The 12980-nt window shown below is 40.8% G+C and overlaps 1 protein-coding gene across 1 annotated transcript in view; it reads right to left on the bottom strand.

Moving 5' to 3' along the window:
• LOC117228837 (uncharacterized) overlaps positions 1 to 10173 on the bottom strand; it is a 144468-nt gene extending 134295 nt beyond the window's left edge. The window contains exon 1 of the mRNA XM_076521478.1: positions 10021 to 10173. The gene's annotated coding sequence lies outside the window, so the exon portion shown is untranslated. The remainder of the gene's footprint in view (positions 1 to 10020) is intronic.
• Between the last annotated feature and the right edge of the window lie 2807 nt (positions 10174 to 12980).

The following is a 12980-nucleotide window of genomic DNA, read 5'->3' as shown; positions in this document are numbered from 1 at the left end:
AACAGCTAAAATGTCACATTTTTAGTTATAATCGTAGTATAATTTTCTCGTTCTAAATTTTCTTTTCTTCGACGTAACCTTGATATAATCGTAGTATAATTTTCTCGTTTTAAACTTTCTTTTCATCGACATAACCTTGATATAATCGTAGTATAATTTTCTCGTTTTAAATTTCTTCGAAGGACTGATGGACTGAAGGACTCGACGTATCATCTGATGATTGTTAATGTAAATTATTCTAAAGTACGACCTCGACGCCGCTGACATGATAGGTGTACCGATTGTGGATATCGCTAAATAAATGTGCAAGTTTTAATAATTTAGCTGTGAATGATGATCTGGAAAAACATTTAATACCTTTAGTCTTGATGTCTGCTTTGCAGCAGGGTAACAAAATGATTAAAGAATAATTAGAGTAGAAAAATAGTAAAATACGCGTTTTCACGGTTTCTTCACTTTTACACCAGTTCTGGCCATGTTTGATAAACAACCTACTTCAAATCCGAAAATGGGGACTTCTATCCTAAACCGGAACTTTTATCCTATATCTAGTTTCTTTCAACAAATTTACAAACGTAGAAATCTGAAACGTAGCTCTCTGCGATCGTCCGGCAAAAATCTCTAGAACAGTTGTGCGCATTGCCGCAACGATCAGTTTATTATTATCATTAATGGTTGCACGCCGATCATTACAATTAAATACACCACTCGCTCGTGCCGGAATTGTTAATGATCCAAATCCATGAATATAACAGTACATTGCGAAATATTCGCGAATTATTTACAGTGACCAAAGTTGATCAATTTGCTACATACGCATGAAAATTGAATAAAATATTGCTGGACGTTCAGCGGTTGGGAAAGATAATTTTGTAATTTTGTATGCACTTTCGAATCGCGCGGTTAAGGAACGGAATTTCCTGCATCGCTCTGGTCCACTTTATTACCGATTCACGTGCAGAGGAGGACGATGTGGGTGGCACAGGGACGCTAGCAAAGGGGTCCCGGGACGAGAGGGTTAGCCATCGGGGTAACGACAGTCATTTTTAACCCTTTATGCCGGGAGGGTCGAGATTAAAGGGCAGATTTGCCGCACGATTTGCCGATGGAGTCTCCATCGGCTAGCGTGGCAGGACCACGGCACCGACGACGTGGCCGTTGACGAGGTCCATTTCCAGTTGACTGGTGAACAAATTTCAGACACTACTTCTCCGTCCCGACGATGATCGAATCAAAAGCGATCTCTCTGACACTGCCTCGATGTTCACGGCAGCAGGTCAATTAGCGAAAACCAATAGACCGTCTTGCCCCGAAGAGTGCCACTTCACGAGCACAAATGATCATAACTTCGACAATAACGATCCTATTAATATTGTTGGGCATTCATTCGAAAGCTTCGAATATATATTTTTATAGAGTTTTTGTAAATTCGAGCTGAATCGATGATTGACAAAGTTGTAACGATTGAAAGAGACAACGCATATTTTGAAATTTTGTCGAATTTATAATGTTGCATAGAGTGAATAAATTTTTGTAGACAAATTGCGTTTATAATTGCCGAAGACAGTACTTTTCGGAGTAGAATGAGTATGGATTTATTACCATAGGACTTGTTTTGGCCGAGTTATTCAACTTCAGAACGTAAGGTGTCCTCGAAATTGCACACAATCTTGAAAAGTGTTCCTCGTATTGCCATAACTTCGCTAAAAGTGAACGAATCTAAAATTTTGCGAAGTCATTTTAAAGCACTAATTTCACAGTTTAAGATAGTGGTTGAACGATTTCGATAGCATAATTTATATCGGAGTTACAAGCATTTCAATCGTGCCCGGTTTTTCCTTGAAGCCGCATTTAACACGTTGAGGTCAACTCAGAAAATTTCGACGAAAGAAAAATTAATAAAAGTGAAAATTGATCGCAATCTATGGTATTTTAACTCTTTTACAAAACTCTTTTTCAAACATCTTAGTGAAATTTAGTTTGTTCAAATGTATTACAGGAAATATGAATATTGAAAACTAGTCAACAAGTAGTGTTCGTCTTGGCCTCCAAGTATTCAAAATATCATAGAATTTGTATATTTTAGTTTTCGCCAAGTTAAAACAGTAAAATGATACGCATGACGAGTTACAATATATTACCATTTCTGCATGACAAGTATACACAGAAACAGCTATCACATTAGAAACAGCTAACTGGTTAAAAGCAGGTGCAACGTACACGATACTAGATTCTTCAATATTTACAAATTTTTTAATCTCGTAGCTCAAACAATCTAACTGGTTAAAAGCAGGTGCAACGTACACGATACTAGATTCTTCAATATTTACAAATTTTTTAATCTCGTATCTCAAACAATCATCGTCAACTTTGAACTAAGACAGCATCTAAAGAATAATTCAATCGTTCAACGCGAACAAATTACGAATTATTTTCATCAATCCGATTCGACGAAGCAAATCTTTGCGTCGCGATTTTCATCCAGCTTTTCCAGCGGGTCGCGCCGAAAGGAAGTGGATCGATACCGAGGGGACAATTAACATTCGATCAAAACCGAATCGGCTAGCAATAAATTCCGTCGTCGGTAATTTATCACGCTCGGCCACTTTGCATTTTCGCTCCCCCGATTCTGAAATCGCCTTCTCGCCTTGTCACACGGTCGACCGGCGAAACACCGAGAGGGGGATAAGGAGGACGGAGGCGACGCGAATATATTTTCAATTATACCGGGCGTATCGGCACGAAGAAATTTCCCGGTCACCCCTCGCCACCCCCGAAATCGACCCTCGCGAATTTCCTCTCTCGTTTCCCTCGTTCGTATCCAGCCGGAGACGGAGTCACCGGTCCCAGGGTACTTTTGACATTCAAATAACGCCGACTTAATATGCACGATGCCGCTCGGAGCCAATCGAATTGCGGAGTGCTCGTTTCCTCGAGTCAAGGTCTCTCCGTTAAGAATCTCAGTCTCTTGTCTGCTCGCAAACCAACCCCTCTCCGCCTCTCACCCTCCCCCGCCATGGTTTCTTCATTCGTCTCACCCTGGGCTCTCGCTTTTCAGCTACAGATTTACGTATTCCTGGAAGGAGATACTGCGAGAGCGAGGGAGAGAGAGAGCGAGGACTACTCGAAAGTCCTTTCCCAACGATGTCCTTCGCCTCGTTACTTCGTCCCTACCCTCTCCAGCCTAGTCCGCAGCCGCGCCGCCGGCTGCTTATAAAGCTTGCATCACAATCGTTTCTGCGCTTTGATGCCGCGCAAATGAATCAACATCCCGGATTACGTTGCTTTTTCCACCATTGGTCTATCATCCCCTCGTTTTGTTTAAAGATCGTGTTTTTATAAAACAAAGTGTTGAAATTTCATTATATCGATTTTAAGCTGAATAACTTGAATGTCAGCATCGCTGCAGTTTCATTTTTATGAACGTTTAACCCTTAGCGCTCCTTTGACTCCGCTATGGAGACATCCGTCATTTGTTTCGTAAATCCGAAGGCTCTGTTGCGGAGCCCAATGTTTTTAGCATGATTACACCGAAGATGCTATGTTTTTGTCGACGTTGGCAATTGTTATTTGTAGTGAAAACGTGCTTAGCGTGTGTACCATTACGATTAAAACATTTTTTGCCCATTTTTATACTTAGCAACGTAAAATGAATAAAATTAAACGCTTTCACAAGGACGTGTAATCTTTTCCGCTCGAAATAAGACTTCCTTTATCTCGGGCGCTTTGCTCCAAAAATGTGCCGGAGTTGCTGGTAGTGATATTTTTCAGAAAAACGCTGTTCAACTTTATTTTAGAACGTCCGAAGAATATTTACTAATTTTTAATTTAATTTAATTATTAATCGAGCCGATTCCAGCGAAGATTAACAATAAAAGAATTCCGGCAAACTCACGTAAAATATATTTTTGTTTCAATAATTCCATAGCCAAACAGAATTCAACGGACGATTCGCGATGCTAATTTTATAATAAATCGCGTCAAAGAACACGAGGGATATATTTATTTAAGAATTGTGAAGAATATCGTTAATAGTAAATTTACCCATTTCGATGAGGATGTATTTGCTGCTTGGAAATTTCGGTCACAATTCACGACGTCGATGCACTGACCTCGCACAATGTTAAGTAGATACCATTACGATTAAATCATTTTTTGCCCATTTTTATACTTGGCAATATAAAATGAATAAAATCAAACGCTTTCACAAAAGGACGTGTAATCTTTTCCGCTCGAAATAAGACTTCCTTTATCTCGGGCGCTTTGCTCCAAAAATGTGCCGGAGGTTGCTGTTAGCGATATTTTTCAGAAAAACGCTGTCCAACTTTATTTTAGAACGTCCGAAGAATATTTACTAATTTTTAATTGAATTTAATTATTAATCGAGCCGATTCCAGCGAAGATTAACAATAAAAAAATTCCGACAAACTCACGCAAAAGATATTTTTGTTTCAATAATTCCGTAGCCAAACAGAATTCAACAGACGATACGCGATGCTAATTTTATAATAAATCGCGTTAAAGAACACGAGGGATATATTTATTTAAGAATTGTGAAGAATATCATTAATAGTAAATTTACCCATTTCGATGGGGATGCATTTGCTGCTTGGAAATTTCGGTCACAATTCACGACGTCGATGCACTGACCTCGCACAATGTTAAGTAGATACCATTACGATTAAATCATTTTTTGCCCATTTTTATACTTGGCAATATAAAATGAATAAAATCAAACGCTTTCACAAAAGGACGTGTAATCTTTCGCGCTCAAAATAAGACTTCCCTTATCTCGGGCGCTTTGCTCGAAAAATGTGCCGAAGTTGCTGGTAGGTAGTACTCTATAAACGCGTGGAGCGCTAAGGGTTAAAGAGAGAGAGAGTGCCTATGAAAATCCTATAATTCTACCGGGAAGCGCAATATCCCGAAAACAGATTAGGAAAGTGAACATTCTGCATTCTCGAAGCATTTCTGTATGACATCAAAATTGCATCATTTTCGCCTCACAATGAATTATAATCGCTTGAACTCGATGGTCGAGTTCGTTAACTGTTTTACAGAATGAATGACAACTACCTTAAGAACAATCGAACAATAGAAGTACGGTGACAAAACTGGATTGTGGCATAGTTCAGTGAAAATTGACTAAACGACAAAGGCGGGATAACAGAAAACTCGCAGGAAAGTTTCGGCGGAAATCGGGGCTCGGAACTTCGATACGCCATCAGCCTCGCCACGGTTAATTAACCGGTCCGCGCGCGGAGGGTCGCGTTTTAGCGCGTGAAATTACAAAGCCAGGAAAGTAGGAGATGTGTCCAAGGGACGTTGAACGTACGGCAGCCGTAACACGAGCCGCAGGCTGACCGACATACCCGAAGGTACTCGGGTTAATTAGGGAGGACGGAAAATAGAAAATGCATCGAGAATGTCAATTGCTTCCGAGGTAACGCGGTAAGGTGGTAAACCTGATCGATTGATTTGCCTACCAGGAGTGCCTGTGGTACCTGCGGTACTGCGCGGAGAGTGCCTTAATTAATCCTGGAGAAGGGAGATATAGTATCCTGCGGTATCCGGCTGGTCTCCGACAGATGAGATTTCTATTTCCGAGATGGCTCGCCGCGCCGCAGAATGACACACTAAAACGCGGCCGGCTGTGATCGGTCTCACCGCAATGCATACACCGGCCGCGTTTTTCATCAAAAAGTAACAGGTAATGTTGCAGATAGACCTGTCATCCCTGACGGAAGACACTTCGCGCGGCTAACGGGAAATTTGCCTCGATTCCACGGGCTAATCGACGGCACCATTCCGAGCGATTTTCGGGACAGGAAATACTTAACTTCGATTCAGCGAGGCAATCGACGGAAATCACGGTATTGGAAACGGTTATTAACCTTGCAGCAATTATCGAGGGTCCCCTATGACCCCGGCGAGATTTTCTGTTTGCCGATTTCCACCACTGAAATGCATAGTGATCGCAAACGTTACAAACTTTTTTTTAAACTTTTCTATAAAAGTTTGTACATGTAGTTCAGCGAATTCTTTAGCACGCTGGGTGTTGAAACGTACGGCTTGATTTAAAAAAAAAATCAAGTTGTCCTTGAAGTTTCCTCCACTATTACAACGAACAATTGTTAATACTACGTAAAAATCTACGGTCTAGTTGCAGTCTAGTGTACGCTTCAAAGTTCGACTTTTACGATTTAATACGATCCTGTTGTTTTCATTTTCGCAAAGAATGCGGCGCTCCGATCCATTGCTAACAAAGTGAATTTTTCGAAGCTTCGCAGCTTCGTGCAAATTGAATTTGTCAGGACTCCCGAGATTCGAGATTGGCCAGGGATGTCTGCGGATTTCAATATCCCGGGACCAGCGTCATATAATTAAGACGCAACAGGGTAGCAGCAAAGGAGGGGAGCAGAGGAGAGCCCGAGAGGGTTGGTCGGACAAAGGGACGGCCTGTAAACAGGCATAAGCGCGTCCATGTTCGCCGGCGTGTAACAGCGATAAATTTAAATTTACCAGCACCACGAAAAACTAAATCCTCCGCAATTTCCGTGCCGGCTAGGGGCAAAAAACCTCAAGAGCTGAATTCAGCCGGGCGATGTATCATAATAACGTCCTACGGCCATGGTAACCATGGCAGACAAGCTGCTCTCGCGGTGCCTCGTCGTTTCTTTGTCGCGGAGCCGCTTCCAGAGGAATTCCAGTATCCGGCGACTTCCATCTTCCTCTCGTCCCTCCATCTTTCCCTTTTCTCTCCCTCTTTCGTTGTTACGCGTCCTCCGCGGTTCCATACGCGCGGTGGAAATAGAATTAATCGGGGCAAATCGTGAAAAATTCAGCAGTTGATTGAACTTTAGAAACGGGTCACGGGTTCCCGGTGACATTTAGTCGTAACGCTCTACTCGCGCCGCTTTTAATAATGGATGCTGTCGAAATAAGCTCGTGGGTCAGCCGAGACCTGTATCACAGATCTCATTGCGAGTTTCCTACCGCTCCGCTATGGGACAAGAAGCACCCAAATGCGGCGGAGAGCTCCATTCCCCAATGCCCTCAAAATGAAAGAATATACAGATAGTTAATATACAGATAGTTAATTGAAAATTTGGATGACAATATGATAGAACTTTTGTTCATTTTTATTAAATATTGACGCGGCTACGCGATTTCAACGATGTCAGTATCAAGATAGCTGAAGTATAAAATTATTATTAAGAGTACAGTTGTTTTTTTAATTTAAATAAATGCTGACGGGAAGAAATGTGCCAGGCACGAATTCTAATTGTACAAAATCTTATTTTGATAGTATTTATTAATTTCTGGTGGGGTTTATACGTCGCTTGTATCTGTATTCTTAATTTGTAAAAACTATTTAGTAAAATTCAGTAATATATTCGGTGCTATTGTGTAGGGTAAAGTGTTAATTTTAGCAAGTTTTAACATTAAAATGCTTGGCAGTATTAAAATTACCTTTTTTCGAAGAATGAATATTCAAAATTCACCGTATCATTATTTACTTTTCATGAGTTGTTAATTGTTCGACACTTGCACATTCAGTGTGTATACTTTATAATCATATTTTATTTATGTGTTAAGAAACACATTCTGTAACTTTTTCTGTGTTGATATGACCACGTACACAAAAAGCTTTATTGTTATAAATTAACAAGTTAGGTGATGAATTATGATCTCAGTCGGAAAATGTTTTTTACCGTTCTTGGGCTTCGTATGCTATACAGTGCCTGAGACACGTAGTCAAATATAGGAGATTCAACTGTACTCTGAGACGTTCTGCTGCAAAATGTGTGAAACCAGATCATCTAATTCTAGTCTGTCAAAAGTACGACGTCCTTCCTAACAAAGGCAACTTGGAATACTTCGAAATAACTTGTGTCGGGGCAAAATATAAAGACAAAATAACCTTCTTGGTTTTATAGAAAAAAAAAGACAGATTATGTTGAGTCGGCAAGAAAGTATTTTCGGTCGACACACATAGAGCGCGTCGTAGTTGTCGTCGTTTCGAAACCAGAATTACTATCTTAATTACTATAACCAGAATTACTATCAATAGATAAAATTTAATAAAGTAATAATTACTGTCCAACATCACTAGTTACATTGCTCTCGATGCAAATAATTAAAAAACAAATTTGCGTTTCAGATATCAGCACTGTCGTTTAGACCCATAAACTATTTTACGACCGTATAAAATACGAACCATTGTTATTTGGGGTTTTCACGTGAAATTACATATTCATGATAAAGATTCAAGATACGTTAAACATGAAAATATAGGGAAATAGCCTTGAAGGTCATGTAAAATGGTATATTCGAAGCAAAGTTTCAAGAAACGTTAAACATGCAAATACGAAAAGATGGCGTTGAGAAACGTTGTTATAAGAAGAGAGAAAAGAGGGAATAAATAATGACGGTAGCAATACTATTCAGTGAATCTTATGAGGCGTGCGATTAATCGTGAACAGTTGTCGAATATGCTTTATCGACTTCTATCCAATGGCTCCTAGTCAGGTATTCCGCGTCCTTTCAACTGTTTTAGCATCGTCCGTCGCAATTTATCAAGCTAGGTTGTTCATCACGACCCGTTCAGGAGTTCGTTAACTTTTTCCTTCGGCCCGAAACCGTGCGAAACGGCGAGGATAAAAACGCGTCGCATCTCGATCCCATTCCATTCTTCTCCGCGTCTCACCCGTTTCGCTTCATTTCTCATTTTGCGACCATCGAGCTGCGAAAAACCCGCCCGTATCTCCGTACATTACACGAATGACATCACTGAAAACTAAACAGTTCGTTCCACCTGCGACGAATCACTTATCTCACCATTATTATTCCCATGCTTATATCAGCTATGGAAATGAATCTAGCGTCCTTGCGAATAACTATCACGGTTGTAAATGATCTGCATGAACTGCAATGAACAACGCGAACCGTAGGTTTATTTATCTAACCTTTCGTCGGTGCTAATGGCAGTTGATCACGAGTGCAATTTACGACCATTTGTGGTTCACAGTCGAAAAGAAAATTCGTTTAAATTCGTTTCCGCGTCGAAGCTAGGCAAGCAGGATCGCCCGTAGATCTTCTAAAGGCGTTGCAATTTTTCGCTGCAGTCGCGCGCAAAGTTAAATTTCATTCCAAGCAAACGAAACATCAGATAATTGCATCAGCTGCTTAAGCTCGGCATGGGAAGCATGAGGAAGAGGAGATAACCGGATTAAAGAGCTTATCTCATAGAATCTAATACCCTTACTGTTCCTTATCAACAGACCGATCCCGGGAACAGCTTAAACAGCTTTTTTCGCTGCAATCGGATAAACGGGATTTAGTATTAGCCAGATAAATATGTTCGAATGGAACTGTCCTCGTAGGACCGGTTTTTATTGCAAAACGGAATCCGGTAACGTTTTCCCCGGGGACGATAGCACGGGACGCGCTGGATATGCATGCGCCGCTGCATACAAAGCTGCATAAAATGCTTAGCATTGCGGCCGCCGTTTCCCTACATCTCGCGATACGTCGCTTCCGCTTCTTATCATCGTATTGTTTCCGATACGAACAACCTGGTCCCAACACGAGAACGGTAATTGTAACGGAAACGTTTCAGCGTGAACGCGCGGGCTCCTAGAAACGATTCGGTCACGAAACTCGCGCGATTGAATTACTCGCGCTGGGCATAGTAATTTCTCCCAGAAATGCTCGGAGGTTGAAATTGAAACCGGCGGACACGAGAATACTAAGTCGCGATTCTTCGAGCCTCGCGGCTCGTTTTTATAAAAAAAAACAGCAAAAAGTCGACAAAAAGAGGCAGCGACCGGCAATGACTAATGTACTATGTACATACTATGAATACATAGTAATGCTAGATAAAAAAAAGGATGACTTAACTCTTTTATTTCTAAATTTTGCCACGATTCGAAGGCAATTCGAAGACCAGATGCCACGATTCGATGGTCACGTGTTTATTACCTACTACGTACCTTGTATCTCTGTGTTTTTTCTTACCTGACCATTTTGTGTTGTCTTCCGGGAATTCGCGTCGCGTGTGGCATCAATAAATTACATAGGCGCGGGACTAGCACAGGGAAATTCGCAGCAACCCGAAATTTGGCATTTCCGGGAAAAATTACTGCAGTTCGAAAGCTGTGTTTGTTGAAAGAAATTAACACAATCTTAACCGTTTGAGTCCCAGGGGTTATTCAGAAAACACGGTCGAAAAGTGCCGAACAGCGTGACTTGCCTTAATTGTTTGCGAAGAGAACCAAGCGGCGCGTTAGCGCTCGTTAAGATTGACAAACAAAACAGACAGAAAAAAAAAGAAAATAAAAACAGCTATGCGACGTACGCGTGTCACTAAAGTTTGACGCGACACAAACGGTTAATATAGCGAGGCGTACGTGCAACACGCACACACACGCGACGACGACGACTTAACTATGCGCAAGTCGACTGCAGATAAATAGAATGCGACGCGAGGACTCTATTTACTGTGATAAAAATGTCAAAGAATGATACCGTGTTTGCATTAACCCTAGAAAGATAACCATATGACAACGTACGTAAAAGATAACCATACGCTTCAGAGGCGCATGCTTTTCTAAGGCGTCAATTTTATACTAACAATGGATATTTATTTAAGTTAATCTAGTCATTTTAAAGGTTTGGAATTATTGTAAAAATAAAATGCATTTATATTATATTTTTTTATATTTTAAGTAATTTTAAACTTAAATCACTAGACCTCTATGAAAAATTAGATAGCAATATGTTTATTTCGCAGGCGCCTCTGCGACGTAGGTTATCTTTCTCGGGTTAATATTCGGACACCTTCTCAAACAGCATAACTTTTTTTAAAACTGATTCACTAAGCAATGCTTACAAATTTTTTTTAAAGGATTGTAATTGCTTGAAATGACCAAGAAAAAAGAAATTAAAAATTAAAAAACGTGAGTTTTTGATGTAATAGCAAAGTAACCTTGAAGAAAGTATTTAGTCCTTCTAACATCTCCAAAAAATTCAACTGTTTTAACACTATGCCGTCCGCAGATCTTAGATATGATTCTTTTGTTTGACGCCGGCATAATAGCTTGGAAATTTTAGATTTTAAACAAAATTTCGAAGATGGCGGTAATATAAATTCCTAAAATTAAGATATGTCATCCGAGAATTTTCGTACTTAATTCTTAGTTAAATAAGCACAATGCTATAGTTAGTTTGCTGCCTTTTAACATCCAAGAAATATAGTTCAAATGTTATTTCAGTTTTTTAAAATGGCACCAAAGTTGTATCACCGGCATACAACAGATAGTTTTTGCATGGCACCAGCGTGGTGCCACCGGACGGCATAGTGTTAACACTAGAACTATCGACGATTGACGTCTTCCTAATTGTCGCCCAAATTGTGCACTATAATAAACAATTTGGGAAGAGGAGACGCGATTATTCGAGCCTTGCGGCTGGTTTTTTTATAATTACCGATTGTCAATAACTATAGAAACGAACTGCAAGGCTCGAATAATCGTATCTCCTCTTCCCAAATTGTCCATCTTTGTGGACAATCTGAGCGTCAATTAAGGAGCGTTAAAAGGCGTTCGAACATTGATGCGAGTCACTGTACGTGTATGTATGTATAAGGGTTTTTCACGGATGAAATCGAAAAATACCAGAAACAATAAAAGATGTTCATCGTGAGCGAATCACTTTTTCCAAGGCGTTGCCTCGCGAATAAAAAATTCGCATGGGACAATTAAGGAACCGTGCATCAGCGTGCCTCGTAAATGTGCAGCGGTGCAGCGATGCAGCGAGCGAGCAGCAGCGATAAGCGGGCATCCCGGAAAGTTTGTCGAGTTTACGTCGAAGAATCGGGAGAAGACGGGTGCTTAGAAAATCGTAAATTCGCGGCAACAGATGCGGCGTAAAAAAAGACGGCGAGGAAGGCGGCGCGGCCGGAGAAGGCCGAGGAAAAAGATGGCTGGTTACGCAAACGTGATTTTACATTAACCTCCGATGGGGATGGGGCCGAGGCGAGAGGATGTGCGGCACGGACGGATAGGTATCTCAACTTTTCTCATATCGTTTCACGTTCGTTATTACGCGGCGAGTTGCCGCGAGGCGGATGAGTAAAATTAATGGCTCCCATTTGGAACTATTCCCACGGACTTCCTCCCCCCCTTTTCTCTTTTTTTTTACCCCGTTCCACGCCCCTTTCGCCGTTTGTCCCACCCTCGTTACCATTATTCCGACGGAATTTATAATTAACGTTAACGTTCCACGGTTTGGTTTTGTTCGGCGATCGGGGGCGGCGCGGCGACGCAAACTTTTATCAAATTATTCGAGCGCGACGCGTTTCGCAGCTTACGCTCGCCGCTTTAGCGAGCTGAATGATTTATCCCGATCCTGTCCCCGAGCGTTTTCCTCCGCTCTCTATTTTTCAAATCATAATAAACGGTTGCTTGTTCGCCGCGAGAACGGATTCCGCAGCGATCGGGAAAGGATTGTCACGACGATACAGGCTGACAACTGATACACGCGAGCCAGATGAGTAACGAAGTTTTCTTTGTAATTAACATGGCCGGATCAGAACCCATTACGAGTCACCGGGACAAACGAGTTCTGCTTTCGCTAAATACATAAGGGTTCGAAATAGATGAAATAAAAAAACAAGAAAATAAATTTTTAAAAATCTAATAGTATATCTGGTTCTGCTATTACTTCTCTTTTGGTGTTCAAAGATTTTACGAATTAGACCGGATGTTTAACACGTTCCGTGCCGAGCTTTTTTTACTCGAATCTTCACACTTTGATATTTTACTAAAACTTGATGTATTACGTGCAATTATTAATTCTCGTACACATAACAACGTAACAAAAACTTATCAACGCCCATTCTTGCGGTGGAAATTGATTCTTCGGTTCTAAATTTCTTGTAAACAATTTGTTCAGTTCACTAAGTAAACATGCAAGCG

Source organism: Megalopta genalis, chromosome 1 (assembly GCF_051020955.1).
Source record: "Megalopta genalis isolate 19385.01 chromosome 1, iyMegGena1_principal, whole genome shotgun sequence".
Classification (NCBI taxonomy): domain Eukaryota; kingdom Metazoa; phylum Arthropoda; class Insecta; order Hymenoptera; family Halictidae; genus Megalopta; species Megalopta genalis.
This window is presented reverse-complemented; position numbering and strand designations above follow the sequence as displayed.